The sequence below is a fragment of the Halichoerus grypus genome, chromosome 6 (assembly GCF_964656455.1).
Source record: "Halichoerus grypus chromosome 6, mHalGry1.hap1.1, whole genome shotgun sequence".
Classification (NCBI taxonomy): Eukaryota; Metazoa; Chordata; class Mammalia; order Carnivora; family Phocidae; genus Halichoerus; species Halichoerus grypus.
The window spans coordinates 92362895-92375011 of NC_135717.1; the positions used below are offsets into that span (position 1 = coordinate 92362895).

The window sequence follows — 12117 nt, forward strand, 5'->3', positions numbered from 1 at the left end:
AAAATAATAAAGGCCATAAATGACAAGCCTACTGCTAACATCATACTCAATGATGAGCTTTCTTCTAAGATCATGAATAAAAGGATTCCTACTCTTACCACTTTCATTCAGCATAGTCCAAGAAGTCCTACCCAGAGTACTTAAGCAAGAAAAAGAAATAAAAGGCGTTCAAATTGGAAAGGAAGAAGTAAAGTTTTCTCTATTTGCAGATGACATGGTATTATATATACAGAAGACCTTAAAGGCACTACAAAAAAAATTAGAACTAAAAAACAAATATGGTAAATTTGCAGGACACAAAATCAAGATAAAAAATCAGTTGTGTTTCTATACAATAACAACAAACAATCAGAAAAAAATGAAAAGAATCCCATTTACAATAATAAAAATATATATAAAAAATAAAATACTTAGGAATAAATATAACCAAAGAGGTGAAAAATCTGTACAAGGAAAATTATAAGAATTAATATTGTTAAAATGTCCATACTACCCAATGTGATCTACAGATTTAATACAATCTCTATCAAAATTCCAATGGCCATTTTTCACAGAAATAGAACAAACAGTACTAAAATTTGTATGGAATCACAAAAGACCCTGAATAGCTAAAGCAATTTTAAGAAAGAAGAATAAAGCTTGAGGCATCACACTTCCTGATTCAAATGATATTACAAATCTCTAGTAATGAAAACAGAATGGTGTTAGCATAAAAACAGACACAGAGATCAATGAAACAGAATGGAGAGCCAGAAACAAATCCACACATGTATAGTCAACTCATTTACAACAAACGAGTCAAGAATATACAATGGAGAAAGGATAGTCCCTTCAATGAATATGCTGAGAAAACTCAAAGCCACATGCAAAAAAAAAAATGAAACTGGACCACTATCTTACACCATACACAAAATCAACTCAAAATGGATAAAATACTTGAGTGTAAGACCTGAAACCATAAAACTCCTAGAAGAAAACATAGGAGAAAACATAGGAGAAAATCTCTTTGACATTAGTCTTGCCAGTGATTGTTTGGATTTGACACCAAAAGCAAAGGCAACAAAATCGCAAATAAACAAGTGGGACTGCATCAAATTATAAACTTTCTCCCCAGCCAACCATCAACATCTACCAACATCAACAGAATGGGAAAAAGTATTTGCAAATCATATATCTAACAATGGGTTAATATCTAAAATATACAAAGAATTCATACAACACAATAGTGAAAAAAGAATCTGTTTAAAAATGTGCAAAGAAGTTGAATAAACATCTTTCCAAAGACATACAGAGCCAACAGATACATGAAAAGGTACTCAACATCACTAATCATCATGGAAATGCAAATCAAAACTACAATGAGATGTCACCTCATGCCTGTTAGAATGGCTATCATCAAAAGGACAAGAAATAACAAATCTTAACAAGGATGTTGAGAAAAGTGAACCCTCATGAATTGTTGGTAGGAATGCATATTGGTGTAGCCACTAAGGAAAACAGTATGGAGTTTCCTCAAAAATCCCAAAAATAGCTACCGTATGATTCAGCAACCCCACTTCTGAGTATACATCCAAAGAAAATGGAAACAGGATCTCGAAGAGATATCTGCATTCACGTTCTGTAGCCAAGAAATGGAAAGAACCTAAGTATCCATCAGTGGATGAATGGATAAAGAAAATACAGTATTTATATACAACAGAATATTATCCAGCCATGAGAAAGGACACCCTGCCATTTGCAACAAGATGGACGGACCTTGAGGGGTTATGCTAAGTGAAATAAGTCAGGTAGAGAAAGACAAATACTGTATGGTCTCACTTATATGTGGAATTTTAAAAAGCTAAATTAATAGGAACAGATAGTAAAATGGGAGTTCCTAGGGGCTGGGGACTGGGAAAAGAGGGAGATAATGGTCAAAAGTACAAACTTCCAGTTATGGGGCGCCTGGGTGGCTCCATCAGTTAAGCGTCTGCCTTCAACTCAGGTCATGATCTCAGGGTCCTGGGATTGAGTCCCACGTCGGGCTCCCTGTTCAGCAGGGAGTCTGCTTCTCCCTCTGCCTCTGCCCCTCCCCTCCGCTCATATTTTCCCTCTCTCAAATAAAAAAAATAAAAATAAATCTTAAAAAAAAAGATTTCTGTATTATATCATTGAAAGTTGCTAATAGAGTAGATCTTAAATGTGTTCACCATAAAAAATAAACAGTAATTAGGTGGCATTTTGTAGGTGTTAACTAATGCTACAGAGGCTATCACTTCACAATTTATAAGTGTACTAAATCAATATATTGTATACCTTAAACATGCACAATTAGATGTCAGTTATATCTCAATAAAGCTGGAAAAAAATACACAGAAAAAATATATATATATTTTTTAAATGTTTCTCAATTTTAATTTCCAATATGGTAAATCCTAAAAGATATAACTTACATAAACAGAAGCTATTCAGCAGTTTTTATCTTTATTTATTTTTATTTTTTTATTTTTTTAAAGATTTTATTTATTTATTTGAGAGAGAGAGAGAGTGAGAGAGAGAGCACAAGAGGGGGTAGGGTTAGAGGGAGAAGCAGACTCCCTGGCAAGCAGGGAGCCCGATGTGGGACTCGATCCCGGGACTCCGGGATCATGACCTGAGCCGAAGGCAGTCGCTTAACCAACTGAGCCACCCAGGCACCAGCAGTTTTTATCTTTAAAAAGATAAAAGATTCTTGAGACCAAAAAGCTTTTAGAATTGCTCCATTAGACCTAACTCCATTTCTAATGAGACCAATCAATCTAGTAATCTTTTTTTAAAGATTTTATTTATTTATTTGACACAGAGAGAGAGAGGGATCCCAAGTAGGCAGAGCAGCAGGCAGAAGGAGAGGGAGAAGCAAGCTCCCTGCTGAGCAGAGAGCCCGATGTGATGTGGGGCTTAATCCCAGAATCCTGGGATTATGACCTGAGCTGAAGGCAGATGCTTAACCAACTGAGCCACCCAGGCACCCTCTAGTAATCTTTTTACAGAGAAGTATGTAAGAGCTACAACATACTCCACTTTAATCCCAACTCCACTAAACCATCAATGAAAACTTGTAGATTTCATATGAGTGACAGAAAAAGAGAGTGACAATTTCAAACCATAATCAAGTTTCTAAGAGAAGTTTATAAAAGACCTTGTATAGCCTTGACCTCCCTGTCCAGGCCTTGGGAGCTAGTGAAAGAGGGAGGATTAAACAACTGGATTATTACCAGTAACCATTTAGTTGTATAAATTAAATGTGTCAATAGAAAGTGTTAATGGAAGAGATGGGAGAAAATGACTTTGATAGTTGTCATGCCAGTCACTTAAGGTGCTCAAACAAAGCATGGGAACATGTAATTTTAGTTGTAGCAACTGATAAGATAAAATCAAGGGTGAACAAAAATCCTTTCATGGTGTTGTAGGGAATCATTAAACATGTAATAAGCTTCTAAACTCACCCCGTTTGCTTTTCTAATGGAGACAGAAATAAAATCTAAAATAGAGAAGAAAATATATGGTGATCATACTAACATACAGTGTGTTGTGAAATATTTAATCACAAAAATGCCTAAATAATTATAAAAATTATTAGTTCATAAATGGAGTTTGAATTCCCATAAGCAAAATTTTCTTCAATGTGCATTTTTTTAAAAATTCTGGGGTAGTTGTTTTGGATAAAAAATTGTTGAGAGAATACGGTGAAGCAAAAATGCTTTGTTAATCAGTTAACTGTTAAAGATCTTGGTTCGAAACTCTTCTTTTAGAGATGGGACTGTAAAACCCAGAAAGGTTCAATGATATGGTCAGGGTCAGTATTTGACTTCCACCTGGTCCAAAGAACAAATGCAGAGTCAAAATCAAAAGGGGGTAAAAAAGAAACTTTAGAAACACAGAGAGATAATTGCACATTTTAGCCACAAGTAGAGTGTGCAGCCACAGAATAAGACCTGTGAGAAAGAGACCTAAACCCTCAAAAACCAATGTCAAGATAATAAAGTCTTTATTACGGAGCCATCACATTGGATTTTTTCATTTTCTACTTTATGAAGCTAGCTTTCATTTTTAATGCATATACCCATTTTGTATGGTTCTGCATTTTAAAACAGAATTTCAAATTCAGAAATTCTAAACATAACAGTGGGCTTCGCACTGAATCTACCATTTTAATCATTTTTAAAGGACACTCAAGTTCATTAATGTATTAAACATTCTGAGTATATTTATGTGCTAGATATTCCTATAAATAACAGATATATTTAAAAGATTATGAATGAATCCCTGCATTCAAGAGTTAATGTTAAAAAAAAAAAGAGTTAATGTTCAGTGGAAGAGAACAAAATGACAATTATAGCTCAAGGTACTGTGTGATAATAACTATGAGACACAGAGTCTCTATTACAAGAGTTTAAAAATAATGATAGAAGAATATTAGCTATCAAAGTGGTCTTGGTAAGTTAAAGATATAGAATCAAGCAAAATAAATTTATCTGCCAAAGAAAATTCCCCCAAATTTTATAATATATAACAAAGTAGAAAACTAACTGCCAGTCAATAGAGATAACAAGATACACAAAAGTTAATAACAAAGGCTAAAAAATAAAATACGATAAACCAAAGATAATACCAATATAACTGACTCTGGTCAAATCCTTAGTAGATAGACATTTCAGATTGTAATATGTTAGGCAGTATAACAAATTGGAATTTTGGAAGTTTTTAGTGGATTGATAAAGGGGCATAATAAAAAAGAGAATTTGGTAGGCACAAACTCTGCATTACTTTTAGTGGAATTCTGAGCTTATCTGATATCTGATTTCTTAGTCTCTGAGAAGCACTTTTCTCCAGGTGGTATTTCTAAGTCCAGGTACTTATTTTCTCTGATATCTTACATTATCTTTCTACAAGTGATTTTAAAGTAAATTAAGGTATTAACCAAATCAGGAAAATATTAGGATTCCCAGTCATTGATGAAATACATCTTTAGCACTGCTATAATGCTATCAATTGCTTGGAGCTGTAGAGAATAACCAAGGAGAAGACATAGTCCTGTCCTTAGGACAATTACAGTACATTTGTAACAATAAACATTAATTTTAGAAAAACAATTCAGAAATAATGCATGACAATATGGAGTTAAATGCAAAGTATGCATCATAGATAATACAGAATATTTATGGCATCTGGAAAGGAAAGAAAGCACAATCTCCTTTTTTAGTTTAGCAAGCTAGATTATTATAAAGGATTCCTTTTGAAGTCAGATTTGGATGAAATTCTCTGATTTTTCTATGTGTACTCAGGCACGTCTTATATTTCTTCTGGCTCTCAATTTTTCAAATATAAATGGGATGTATTTTCATTTGCCCAGCCTTTTTTTTTTTAAGATTTATTTATTTATTTATTTTAGAGAGAAAGAGAGTGAGCACGAGTGCAGGGGGGAGGTGAAGAGGGAGAGGATTTTAAGCAGACTTTGTGCTGAGTATGGGGCCCAACATGGGGCTTGATCTCACGACACTGAGATGAGGGCCTGATTAGAAAGGAAAAGTTGGATGTTTAACCCACTGCACCACCCAGGCACCCTTGTCCAGCCTTTTATTTTTTTAAGATTTTATTTATTCATTTGATAGAGAGAGACACAGTGAGAGAGGGAACACAAGCAGGGGGAGTGGGAGAGGGAGAAGCAGGCTTCCCGCGGAGCAGGGAGCCTGATGCGGGGCTCGATCCCAGGACTCTGGGATCATGACCTGAGCCGAAGGCAGACGCTTAACGACTGAGCCACCCAGGAACCGCCGCCCAACCTTTTTAACAGGATTTTTGCGAGGGTCAAATGATAAAGCATGTGAACTGAATAGTACAATAAGAGATTAAATGGATATTTAATTTGGAGGCATGTGATCCAAAAAGTTAGGGAAACACTACGGAAGAAGAAAAAAGACATATTCTACAATACCCAGTTCAGTGGGAGTATTTCTTACTCAACAACCATGCTGCTTTATTCTTCATGTTTTATTACTCTTATTTTCAATAAATTCCCATTTTAACTCAAAGTTAACATCTGCATTTTACATTTTTTATGTTTGTGTAATATAATTAAATACTGAAAAGAAGTTACTTCATAGTGAAGGATTTACTTACATTTCAATATTATATCAGAAAATTGTTAAGGTAGGTCTGAATACTTCTACAGCATTCTCTTACATCATTGCTGTATAAGGCAGAGTCCAATTCAGTCACTTACCATTAGCAATATTGCTGTCATGCAGATTGGAATTCTCTGATGATCAAAATTAGAACATCCTCTTCCCACAGGCTGACTTATATAGAAGTTCAAATTATAATCAATTGTTTGCAGAGTCTGAAGCAGAAAAACAGGAATTTTATAATTTGAACATTTAATGGCAATAGACTAAGATGATGAGACTCATTTATTTTTATGTTGGAGATCATCTATCCCAGAATTTCCCAAATCATATTATAATGGGTTGATGAAGAAAAATGATATGTTGTGTAAAACAATTTGTACTCAACTAATTGTAGAAATTTGCTTTCTCATTGCAAGATTTCTTACAGCTTTTCATAACACAGTGTTCATTCTCATGTCTCAGAGGGAAATCTAATAAGCCTTATTTCCCAAATAGATTTTTTTTTTTAATTTGGCAGGGGATGGGAGCTGAACATCTGATCTCTCCCAGTACTAGAGATCCAAGAAACCCAGGCTTAGACTATGTAATTATAATACTTAAAAGGCTCCAGTTTCTCCTCCCAAGATGTGTGGACATCTTTTCTGTGGCATGTCCAACATCTATGGGGAAGGGGAGGGAGCCAAGACCATCAGAATCAATGAGATTCAAATTAGTGAGAAGTGGTGGGAAGCAGAAAGTGATACCTCTAAATATATGTCCATCAGAATTTAATGAATCAAGGAGATAGAGCTTTTAAATAATACAACCAACATAAATATATATTTATATTTTTATAGTTATCTGGAGAGATCAGAACATAGTGTAGATGCAAAACTTTGTATAGCATAATGAAATATGCTTTGCTTTAAAAGGAAAGAGAGGAGGGGAGGGGAAGGGAAGAAAAGGGAGGAGAGATGAGATTAACTTCCTGGATTGTGAACTATGGAAGTGGTACCTGAGAGTTGCCAAGGGAGAGTTGCCTGAGAATGGTGTAGACACAGAACCAGAAATGAGATAGCAAGAAAGACCAAATCCTGATGATAGTATTGAATTCTTAGATCAAGCAGTGTCTGAGGTCAACTATATCTCTTAATTTTTTAATTATATAAACTTGTAAATTCTCTATCTCTTTCCCTCCCTCACCTGCTAAATCAACTGGCAACCAAAATAGGTTTTACTGATTCACTTGGGCGATAACTGGATAGGTTTCCTCAACTTTGATTTCATAGTTGCCTTTTGCATGTTTCTATTACTGACCAATCACCCTTAAAATTGTCATATTCTTTATATATACCAAGGTCATATAATATACAGGAAGACAATACTTTGGGGCATGTCTTGTTCCTATCCTATATCTCTTTGAGGTGATTTATCTCTGTTCTGACCAATTATGCACTGGTTTTAAATTTATTTCTCCAGGGAATTTTGTTTTATTCGTAAGTTCTCATTTGTTTTCTGTCTGTACTACTTGCAGGCATAATTGTGAACTCAGTGAAAAAGCTCCAACCACCTTCTTTTAGGTAAATCTCTCTGATCTAATAGGGTGCTTTTTGTTATTAGGACTCTAGCATATACTCTCTGTATCCTAAGCACACAAAACAGTGTCCAGCACCTCGTAGGCTTGAAGGTTGTTGGATTTCTTCCTAGACAGAGTAATTAATCTGCAATTTTCTCTTGCTGGGACTTTCACCGTGCTTGAACTGCACATATGCTGAAAAATTTGGTCTGCCTTTCTCTCTCTCATTCCTTGCCAAGAAAAGATGTTCTTAAGGTCACTGAGATTTTTAGGAAATAAATATTATACAATTGTTAATGATTATATAGTATTATGTTTTTTAACCTATTGGTGGTAATTTCCTATCGAATAAGAAGAATTACTTTCAAAAAATGAGTATCTAATGGTGAAATTTAATTGAAGAGAGTTTGAGACTATTAACCCTGTTTGCCAACTTAAATTATATCAGTATCCATTTTTCCCTTAAAATTGCTAATATTGGGCACCTGGGTGGCTCAGTTGTTAAGCGTCTGCCTTCGGCTCAGGTCATGATCCCAGGGTCCTGGGATCGAGCCCCGTGTCGGGCTCCCTGCTCCGCGGGAAGCCTGCTTCTCCCTCTCCCACTCCCCCTGCTTGTGTTCCCTCTCTCGCTGTCTCTCTGTCAAATAAATAAATAAAATATTTTTTAAAAATTGCTAATATTCTTGTTCATCTGTTTCTCCTACTTCCCCTGTAAGTATTTTCATCTTCCTCGTAGTTCTTCTAGGCCTTCAATAATGAGTAAGCTTCATCTCATAAATAAACTATTCTGTTGAGACTGTTTGGAGCAAAGTATTATATATACTGTTTCCTGGATTAGAAAGAAATGGAGCCAAGATCAGTTAGTGATATCTGCCATATGGGGAGGAGTAGTTGTTCATGTACAATAAATTTGCTCCTCGAAATTTAGCCAAATGTTTGTACGATACCATGACGATTATTTGACTAGACTGTATATTACAATCTTCATGTGACCAGAATTAGAAATTAAAACAGGGATTAAAAATGTTTTTAGTCTTCAGGGGCACCTGGGAGGCTCAGAAGGTTAAGCCTCTGACTCTTGGTTTCAGCTCAGGTCATGATCCCAGGGTCCTGGGATGAGCTCCACAGCACCAGCACAGGGCTCCCTGCTCATCAGGGGGTCTGCTAGGCTCCCTCTCCCTCTGCCCTTGCCCCTACTCATGCTCTCTCTCTCTCTTTCTCTGACATAAATAGATAAATCTTTAAAAAAATGTTTTTCAATCTTTACCTGATTTTTTTTATTAAAAAAGTAAAACCTTAGAAATACCAATAGTTCCTTTAGAACTCTTTTTTTTAATTTATTTTTTTAAAGATTTTATTTATTTATTTGACAGAGAGAGAGAGCACAAGCAGGGGGAGCTGCAGGCAGAGGGAGAGGGAGAAGCAGGCTTCCCGCCGAGCAGAGAGCCTGAAGTGTGGCTCGATCCCAGAACCCTGGGATCACAACCCGAGCTGAAGGCAGACGCTCAACCAAGCCACCCAGGCGTCCCCCTTTAAAAATCTTTTAATTGAGATGAAAATATTGTTTCCTTGGAGGTGACAAATGTGGGATGCCCTGGACTTAAATCTGAACTCTAGCTAATGACAAGTTTACTAACTTAATGTAGTCAGAATTACTCAGGAAACAAAAGCAGATTATCTCATGTCTTATGGCAAACAAAACGTATATTCATTAATTAACCTTAGAATATATATTATTAACTAGCACTTCTAAGGCTTAGCACATCTTTAATTGTGTTAATGACAGTATTCCATTTTTCTATGTACTATTACTAGATATAGGGAAGGAGAACAACTTTGTTTTTTAGTTTTATCAAGGGGAAAAAGTAAAATTGACAAATTTATCCCTAATATAGCAGTCAAAAAATCTTTCACTTTTTCTGCATTTTCCATATATCAGTGTTTTCTTTAACTTTAATCCACCAGTGGGGGAGGTGGGGAATATCATATTTGCTTGACAGAAGCATATATTTCTCATGAGGCATGATTTTTCTCAAAACCAAGTCTGACTTCAGCACAATCACAGTGAGCTGTTTCTTGATTTTTAGAGAAGCATCTAATTTCCAGAAGGTGGCGCCCTAGAATAGTTGGGACCCCAAATTTGCTTTCATCTGAAACACAGCAGAGGTGCATTCATTAACATTCAAGTTAACCAAAATTCTGGAAACACAGAGTGTGTACTCAAACCAAATAAATGCCTGCTGCCTTGTATTTGATAGCTTTTAAAGCTCTGAGTATTTTTCTATGTCTCTGACCTGACTTATTGTCTGGGAAAACTAGCAACACAACAGTGTAGATATTGCAGCATTAAAATAAAATAGATAAAAATATAATGGGACATGTAAGAAAAGTAGGCCAGTTTTACAGAAGAGTATATACCAGCTTCTGTTTTGACTTTCAATAAAGTTCATTTATAAATGTACTTGAATAACATTTGATGCCATAGAATTGTATTATATGCAAAATACATGCAAAATCAGATAATTATGGAAATTTATAATTTCCCAGAGATTATTAAAGAAATAGCTGAAATTATAAAAACCTTGGTTTATAATAAGCATATGGAGAAGCTGAAAAAGAAGTAGAAAGTAAGAAGAGATATAAAAAGAAGTTCTTTAGAGAAGAATTCCATTAATTCTTGAATTTTCTAAGAAGAGTTCTTAGAAATATCTTTGTCTAGTGAAAAGGTATGTGGCATTATGGAAGTAATATAGTTTGGCTATAGTAAACTGATCCATTTTCTATGAGGGACAAATTGGGAACATTTGTCATCCTGCTGAGACTGCAAATATTTCCAACACATTTATTTATTTTTATTGGCAGTAAGAATTTATTCAGTGGTCAAAGTCAAACTATATTTAGAATGTCAAAGTCCATTTACACTGTCAACTAATAATTTTCTGAGATAATTGGAGGTTTTAGTCATACTCATTTATGTCCTGAGAGCTATTTGTCTGAGTATGATTGTTTACCAGTTAGTATACAAACCACAAATGCATCTCTTATATAACTGTAACTATGTGACAATAGTACAGGCTGCCTAAAGCATGTTTCAAACACATCATGTAAAATGTATTTAGTGCAGCACTTCTATCACAAATGCATTAATGAGTGTCACTCTTACTTTTTGAAACTTTAAGGTGCTCCATAGTTTAAAATACCTGTTGAGGTCAAGAACAGATACCTGACTTACATATTTGAATATTTATGCTGTTATATTAAATCTATTTTTCTTGAATATGCAACAAAAATGTTTTATCCAAAACATTTAATCCAAAATCAATTTAACCCAAAAATGGATTATTCAAAAGTAATCATCCTTTGATCTTGGTTAAATTATAACGTCTCTGCAGCCTCAATTCACAATGCATTATAGAAATATATATACCACACTCATTTATAGGGATTTGTGAGGATGTTTGCAAATTAAACCAGCAATTTATCTTGACGGAAAAAGACTGAGCATACCAAAATTACATGTGACGCTTTAGCAATATTACTATCTCTACTAATAATCCATCCCTGGATATAATAAACTCTCTTCAATTATTTTAAAATATGTAAATTAACTTTATTTTTCTTTAAATTTGTCTTAAAATAGAGTTTAGAGTTGTTCCCAGTTAAAAAGCTATGAAACAACTCCTTCAAATATTAACATTTGGATTTAAGTAGACCAAATATTCAGATTCGAGTTCTTAGGCAAATATCAACCAAGACAGGATGTCAAAAAAAAAAAAAAAATGTAAGTAAAAATTAACATGATTATGGGGCTTCCAGTTCTGGCTGAAATGAGTAATGTTTATCAGATTTAAAATTCTGCTGCAAATAACTACAAAACTGGACAAAATTGGAAAACAGAGAACTCAGGGTTGTGATCAATGAGAGAAAGAAAACACGGAAAATGAGCTCTAAGTTCATCCTGGGCTTTCTGCTAGGGATTACTTTCCAATTTAAGAAGTGGAGCTCAGACACAGAACAGCAATCTCCCTGAGGAGAAGGAACAAAGATTGGAGTTCTGCACCACCAAAGTACCTGTTATTTGCAGGGAAGGGTCCCAGAAAGAAGGCAGCTGGACAGAGAACTCCACAAATCTGGGTAAGAGTCACCTTGCGTCTTTGTGCAAATTCTAAGCTGTGCATGTGTAGAGAGAGTCTCCATAGGCATGGCACACTGTTCTGGAGATCTATAAACCCAACTGAGAGTCTAGGCATGGCAGTACTAGAATATATCATAGACCTCACCAGCCAGAAGGCAGAGACTGTGTTGAACATGCTAGTATTTAAGTCAAAAATCCAGAATTGCCAGGCTTCGTGCAATGCTGGTCTATCCCTGTATTGTAATTAAGCTCAAAATGATCCAGTTGAAACTCTAGTAGTA

The 12117-nt window shown here is 35.1% G+C and overlaps 1 long non-coding RNA gene across 1 annotated transcript in view; it reads right to left on the reverse strand.

Annotated features, from left to right (window-relative positions):
• Window positions 1–12117, reverse strand: part of LOC118518681 (uncharacterized) — a 69508-nt gene that overhangs the window by 49538 nt on the left and 7853 nt on the right. Inside the window, exon 2 of the long non-coding RNA XR_013448536.1 lies at window positions 6242–6358. This is a non-coding gene — a long non-coding RNA (uncharacterized LOC118518681). The remainder of the gene's footprint in view (window positions 1–6241; window positions 6359–12117) is intronic.